The sequence below is a fragment of the Gorilla gorilla genome, chromosome 20, assembly GCF_029281585.2.
Source record: "Gorilla gorilla gorilla isolate KB3781 chromosome 20, NHGRI_mGorGor1-v2.1_pri, whole genome shotgun sequence".
In the NCBI taxonomy this organism is placed as follows: domain Eukaryota; kingdom Metazoa; phylum Chordata; class Mammalia; order Primates; family Hominidae; genus Gorilla; species Gorilla gorilla.
The window spans coordinates 67892136-67900114 of NC_073244.2; the positions used below are offsets into that span (position 1 = coordinate 67892136).

The 7979-nt window shown below is 41.2% G+C and overlaps 1 protein-coding gene across 3 annotated transcripts in view; it reads right to left on the minus strand.

The window, feature by feature from the left end:
• The window catches only part of NLRP11 (NLR family pyrin domain containing 11), a 41052-nt gene extending 35582 nt beyond the window's left edge, over positions 1 to 5470 (minus strand). For all 3 annotated transcript variants that reach the window (XM_055370642.2, XM_031004310.3, XM_055370643.1), the window contains exon 1: positions 5339 to 5470. The gene's annotated coding sequence lies outside the window, so the exon portion shown is untranslated. The remainder of the gene's footprint in view (positions 1 to 5338) is intronic.
• Positions 5471 to 7979: the final 2509 nt, after the last annotated feature.

Below are 7979 nucleotides of genomic sequence, written 5' to 3' on the forward strand. Positions count from 1 at the left end.
GACAGATGAAAGGCCACCACTCAGTGGCAGGGGATAGACAAATGAGAAGGTTAACTAGAAAAATCCCACTGAACAGAGGGTGGTGTGGAATTCTTACTCTGCTCAGTATCGGGTCTGAGGAGGAAAGGGGAAGCAATCGCACCCTTTGAGTTCCTAAAACCTAAGCTGGACTTTGGAGAGTAATCATTCCACAGCTTTTCGTCTCATGTATATTTTTGTATTCTGGACCTAAATGCACAAACATGCTAAGAAATCTTTCGAAAACTTAGTTTTTCAAAAATGTCTTAATCTCTCTTAACTCAGAAAAAAAGTCATTACCTGAATAAAATGGAATGTGAAGCCATAAAGATTGGTTCTAGGTATATATTTGCTGGACCCAGAAAGATATTTATAATACACTATTGAGATAAAAAGCAGTGAATTGGACTGGTACCCTGACATATGTACATACAGGTGTCGTGTTGGCTGAAGCCAGGATTTCAGGGTGTACAGAAGAGAGTTAACATGACAGGTCTGAAACTGCCATCTTTAGGATCTGCCTGCTACATTGGCCGTTGGCTAGCATCTGGAACTTGGATGTGGAAGGCACATCCCACCCACATTCCCAGAGCTGATAAGAGTGGCTCACATGCCTTTATGGCTTGTACAGACAACATGGCTTATGCTGAAGCTTTCCTGTCCTTCTGGGAGCCTGGAAGCTTGCATTTTCCTTCCATCTAAGCAGTGAGCCAATTTTCTTGGCACTGTTTAATGCATATTTTGGAATATGCTAGGGAGAGGATGCCTATGTGACCAGCTCTCTCTCTCACACACACACACACACACACACCCGAGCACTGAGTTTGTAATGATCTTCCACAGCAGACAATACCTCAAGTGTGTTTTTTACCACTTGCTGCTGGGGGAATTCCACATGTCCTGGGTGACTCTGCCGGGAGAGGACACTCGGGAGCCTGGTTTCCTCTGGATTTTGTCCCATGTGCCTCTTTGCTTTGCCGATTCCGCTTTGTAGCCCTCACTGTAATAAGTCACAGCTGTGAACAGGACTGTGCCAAGTCCCAAGTCATCCCACCTAACCCAACTAGGGGATGGCGTTCAACACCTGACACACAGGGTAACAGGAAATAGCCTCACAACATTGAATGACGTCCTCCTAAACTCACATGACCTTCTCTTACCTTGCAGCAGGCAACCCCATTAACATTGTTAGTGATGGGAGATTTGCTTTCAGGTCTAATTACTCCCTTAAATGGAAGTCTCCATCAGGGCAGGACCACTGTTTCTCTTTCTACCCAGTGTTCTCAGCCTCTGTATCCATAATTGACACTTAGCATATTTGCTAAGAGGTCAGTTCTTTTCGTGCTCATATGGTTAACAAGATTGCCTTAGTCAGCTAGGCACAGTGGCTCACGCCTGTAATCCCAGCACTTTGGGAGGCCGAGGTGGGTGGATCACCTGAGGTCAGGAGTCCGAGACCAGCCGGGCCATCATGATGAAACCCCATCTCTACTAAAAATACAAAAATTTAGCCAAGCATGGTGGTGGTGGGTACCTGTAATCCCAGCTATTTGGGAGGCTGAGACAGGAGAATCACTTGAACCTGGGAGGCAGAGATTGCTGTGAGCTGAGATAGTGCCACTGCACCCCAGCCTGGGAAACAGAGCAAGACTCTGTCTCAAAAAGAAATAAAAAAAGATTGCCTTAGTCTCAATGGAATTTCTCTTCTCTCTCACCCTAAAATGATATCTTTATGTCATGACTGAAGATGTCGAAGAAAAATTTTAGAACTGAGGCTTATAATTTTATCAGACTGCAAAGTTAGTAATGATGTCAATTAAAGTAGATCTGTACTTCTCATGGAGAATACTCATTGCAACAAATTTTAAATCCCAGGAGAGCTGCTATGTGTGCACATGTGTAAGGCCACTGCAGCCCCAATTAAGTATATCATAATTATGGTATCACAGATCCACACTGATACGAAATATGCATTAAATGGTGCTGAGAAAATTGGCTCACCACCTAGCTGGAAGGAAAATGCAAGCTTTCCATCACTATACAAACAAAATTCAGTAAATAAGATTGGGTTGTATTTTTTAAGGAATGATTGGGACTTAATATTTAATTAAGAAATGTTTAATCATGCCCTTGTTTCTGATTTTATACTTATAGAATAAGGAATGTTCCATAAGCTTTATGTGTCGTGACTCTGGGGCTTAATAAAAACAGATGTATATCTGACCTTTGATGAAAAGTATGTAGACAGGAGAGAGGAAGATAACATAGAAAGAGAAGATTTTAAAGTTATTGATTTAAGAATTCTATTCACAATCATTGAGGAAATATCAATTAGATATAGAACTTGAAGAGACAAGAAGTTATAAATGGCTAACACATGTATATACAAAATTGGCACCTGGTAGTTCAGTCAACAGCTACTTCCAGCAATCAATTTAAGAAGCATTGCACTGTGGTCAGATGAGGGTATGAAATGTTGGTGTAAAACAGTGTTTTGCCTTTTGAGAAAAGTAAGTAATAAGAGCTTTTAATATACATACACACGCTAACTCAATATTGCATTTTTTTTTGAGGAACCTATGAAGCAGAGTCACTAGGCATAAAGCTTATGGAATACTCTTTAAATCATCCTATACAATAGTATAAAATCACAAACACCTGAAGTCTGACAAGGACATGATTAGATATTTCTGGTGCATTATTACGTATTATCAACCCACTTAAAAAATAATACTTTAGGCTGGGCAGGGTGGCTCATGCCTGTAATCCCAGCACTTTGGGAGGCCGAGGAGGGCAGATCACGAGGTCAGGAGATCGAGACCCCTATCCTGGCTAACACGGTGAAGCCTTGTCTCTACTAAAAGTACAAAAAATTAGCCGGGCATGGTGGCACGCGCCTGTAGTCCCAGCTACTCAGGAGGCTGAGGCAGGAGAATCTTTTGAACCTCGGAAGTGGAGGTTGCAGTGAGCCGAGATGGCGCCACTGCACTCCAGCCTGGGCGAGACTCCGTCTCAAAAAAAAAAAAAAAAAAAATCGTAAAGAACACAAGAAAAAGCTCATAAAACAGCGTTTAGAGAAGTGTGAACTGTTTGAGTCTAAAGGTAACTCCACTTTCTCAAACATATTAGAGGGAAATACAGTTGACTCCTGAACTCAAAAGTCAATGGTGCCAGCCCCTAGGCAGTCAAAAACCCACGTATAACTTTTGACTTCCAACACTCATAGCCTACTATTGACCAGAAGCCTTATCAACAGTCAGTTAACACATAAGTAGACTCACATCTATATTGATTGCATTCATGACATATCTGACTTTAATTTTTTAAGTATTTCTAGGCTGCCTGGTTCATCTATAAGTTGTCATACATCTCCCCCAAAACTCTCCAATATATTTATTTTTGAAACTTCATGTATAAGTGGACCCATGCAGCTCAAACCTGTATTGTTCAAGGGTCCACTGTAAATCTGTTTAACACAAGTGTTTTCTTCTTTCAAATCTTGTATCTAGGTGTTTTCCCCCCTAAGCGAACACAAGTAGATTAGGGATTAATAAGTTAAGCCTCACCAAGTCCAACCCTTCCCCAAATTCCCAAACTCTTCCCTCCTTTGACTTCTATTTCACCATTGCCTTTGAGCCCCGTCCTTGTAACTGAGAGACTTCCGAGTTCAGGAGTCAACTGTATTTCCTTCCAGTGATATGTTTGTCTAAGAAAGTAGAGTTACCTTTAGACTCAAACAGTCCATATTTCCCTAAACACTGTTGTATGAGCTTTGCTTGTGTTCTTTAAGGTATGATTTTTAAGTGGTTTGGTAATAATGCACCAGAAATATTTAATCATGACCCTCTCAGTCTTTAGGTGTTTCTGATTTCATATTGTGACATAGGATCATTCAAGTAAAATTCCATAAGCTTTTTGCCTAGTGACGGCTTCATAGCTTCCTAAAAAAAAAAAAAAAAAAAAATGCAACGTTGAGTGTGTGTTAAAAGCTTTTATTACTTTTCCCAAAGGGCAAAACACTTTTTTTACACCAACCTTTTGTACACTCATCTGACCACACTGCAATGCTTTTTAAGTTGGTTGCTGGAATTTGCTGTTGACTGAACTATAAGGTGCCGACTGAACTATGAGGTGAGCTCCAACACCTGCACAAAAGCTGACACTACAGCATTGCACGTCCCAAGTCGGCGTTGCATCAGATTAGCTGATCACCGCACAGTTGGGCACTTCAAGCACCTGTGACCAGACTTTCTCAAGCACTGAGACACAGGGGAATCACCTGGGGAGTTATCAAAAACCCCAGTGTCCCGAAATACAGACACTGATTAGAGACTTTGGAGGTTGGGCTCAGGAACCAGTGTATTGTTCCAATCACCCCTGTAAATTCAGCACTCAAAGTTAAGAATCAATTTGTAAACTAAAAATAACATGTTAAGACCCACCACCCACCCCCCTATCCCCCCACCCCCCCACCGCCCCACCCACAACCAACTGAGCGGACCCCCTCCTGGCCAAGATACTTGAAAAACAGAATCATTGACTATGGCAGGAAGGGAGGTCAAACCTCCTCCTATCTCCTTCCTTTCGGAGCCTAGGCACAACTGACGGGCATTAACATTAAAATAGAGCTCAGGACCGGGTGCAGGAGCTCACGCCTGTAATCCCAGCACTTTGGGAGGCCAAGGTGGGCACATTACTTGAGGTCAGGAGTTCGAGACCAGCCTAGACAACATGGCGAAACCCCATCTCTACTAAAAATACAAAAATTAGCTACGTATGCTGGCGTGTGCCTGTCATTCCTGCTACTTGGGAGTCTGAGGTGGGAGAGTCACTTGAACCCAGGAGGCAGAGGTTGCAGCGAGCTGAGATCACACCACTGCACTCCAGCCTGGGTGACAGAGCAAGACTCCATCTCAAAATAAATAAATAAATAAAAATATTCTTTTCATCTCTAATACTTTATACATCACGTGGAAGAATAGCATCCACAAGGCTATGATGATGAGTTAGCTAGGTTTAAACACTCCACCCACAATGCACATACGCTTCAAAACATCATGCTGCACACAATACATGCAATTTTATCTGTCAACTTTAATAAGTTTACCAAAAAAAAAAAAAAAAAGCATGACCCAAATTTACTCATGTGAACTTGAAAAAGGTAACACAGCTTGGCCTGCCCTTAGGAACTTTAGTCATTTTATTCCCCCATCATATTATTTCCAGCTCCTAACCAAAGAGAAAGCTAAAGAACCAATGTAACATAATAAAAAAAGACCCTAAAATCCAAAGAAGCAAATCGGCCAGAAAGGTAACTCACCAACCCTGCCACCAGGTCTCCTTGGCTGGTCGAAAGCAAACAAGCTAGGAAGCGGGAAGAAAAAGGCGGTGCCTGCCCGGTGATTAGCCAGCTGATTCCTCTCTTGATTGGCCAAGGTGGGTTCTTGATGACCTTCGCGATGGAGGGGAAATACTGCTGCACCTGGGTGTTTCTGCCCGGATGCCCCAGTTGTCTTTCTTCACCCAGGACTAAACAGGATCTGCTGATTAGGAGACGGTCCACACCCCGTTTATGACGTTGGAGCTCATGGGGCATCTGACCAAGAACCTCCAAAACAATTGATTTAGGCAGTGCCGGGGGAAAGAAGTTTTCCACCAATAATCTCAATTTCGGATAACCATCTATACAGTAAGCTCCATGAGGGGAATACGCTGTCTAGTCTGCATCACCACCTGGCAAGGATCCTTTCAAATCTGAGGGAGGCCGTAAATAGTTGTGGAACAAATGCAACCAAAGGCATGTTTAACAGGTGATAGAATTTGCGGAGGCACGTCCTAGATCCTCCACCCGGGGGGCCCGTCTTGGCTGCCTATTGGAATCACCTGGAGACCTCTAGTGAAGACTGATAGCTCAGTCCTATGCGCAGGTATCTGCTTTAGTCAGGAGGGAGTATGCTCTGGGTATGACTGATAAATAGAGCTCCTCATATTGAACAGATTACAGAAGAATAGGGGCATCTTCATAGGTGCAAAAGGGGAAATATAAAAGAGTCTATATGTATTCATGCTTTTAGATGTATCTTTGTAAGTTAGGAAATAAAAGAATTTCCTTCACCCAGTAAAGGGTTCCAAAAAAGCAAGAGCAAACAAAAATCTCATAATGGATGGGAAAGTGATGAAAGAATACCTTTTACAATAAGATACAAGATAAACAAGGCCTGCGTCACCACTCTTATTTCAACATAGTGCACCTGTTCACTGGGACAAGAAAACGGATCTGAAAGAAAGAGGTGAAATTATCATATTGGAGATAATTTGAATATCCATGCAAACTCTCTCCCCTTAAATCTATTGATAAGTTGTTAGGATTCAAAGCAGCTTTGGTGAATGTAAATCAACATACAAATCTGATTGTATTTCTCTAAAAAAAAAACTAATTGGAATTTAAAATTTTAAAGGATGCCACATGCAGTTCCAAGAAAAATATAAAGTAGAAATAATTCTTATAAGAGATTGTAAATCTTATTGAATGATATACAATGTTATTGCCATATACAAAATCCTTAAAAATGAAGGATAACATTACATTCTTGTACAGGAATTATTATTATGAAGACGTTAATATGCTCCCAAATAGACCTTTATATTCAGTAAAACAATAAAATCCCAATAGAAATTTTCATATCAAAATATAATTCTGAAATGTATGTGGAAAATAGAAGGGACTAGTACAAGCCAAGAGACGCCTGAAGCACATAGGTGGGTGGGAGGTGGGAATGATGATTGAGTTGGACCTACCCTATAAAGATTTCATTTAAAAACTATGGTAATTAAGACTTATTGGTTGGCCGGGGGCAGTGGCTCATGCCTGTAATCCCAGCACTTTGGGAGGCCGAAGCGGGCAGATCAGAAGGTCAGGAGATCAAGACCATCCTGGCTAACACGGTGAAACCCCTGTCTCTACCAAAAATATAAAAAAATTTAGCCAGGTGTGGTGGCGGGTGCCTGTAGTCCCAGCTACTCTGGAGGCTGAGGCAGGAGAATTACTTGAGCCTGGGAGGCAGAGCTTGCAGTGAGCCGAGATCAGGCCACTGCACTCCAGCCTGGGCGACAGAGCGACTCCGTCTCAAAAAAAAAAAAAAAAAAAAAAGACTTATTGGCACACGGATGAACAAATAATAGTGAAAAAAACATAGAACCCAGAAACCAATGTAGGCAAATACGAAAAGCTGGTTTATAACAGATTTCTGGGCAGTGGCGTAGGTGAACTATTCATTAAATGGAGCTGGTGCCATTTGTATTTAAATGAAAAAAAAAATGGATCCCTTCTCCCTACCTTAGAGAAAAATAATTACAAGTGGCTTAATACTTCTGCGTGAAATTCAAAACTCTATCATATTTTAAAAGGCAATATTAGATATCTTCATGAGTTGGAGTAGGGAATGATTTTTGTCAACAAGACCTCACATTTATAAAACATAAAGTACAGTTTGATCAATTTGATTTCATTTAAAATAAAAACTGTTCAGTGAACGGTTCTTATATAACAAAAGCTACAAACCACAAACTGGGAGGAGATATATGAAAATACGTGCATCACACATAACTGACCAAACCACTTTTTCAGAATATGTAAAGCACTTCTTCATGCAAATAAAAACAGAACACAACCAATAGAAATACAAGGAAAACAATGAAAAGGTATTTCACAAAAGAGGCAACAAATGGCTCACAAACATGAGAACAATGTTCAAGTATATTAATAATCAGATAAAAGCAAATGAAAACAACAAAATACTTTTTCCAACTAATATTTGGTGACTACTTTAAAATGTCAACAACATCAGGAGTAGGCAGTAAGGTGCAGCTATGGGGATATTCACCTGTGCCTGATGCTAATGTAATTAGTGAAACCACGTCTGAAGAGGCAACTGAAGTCACCTGTGCCTCAGGGACTCAGC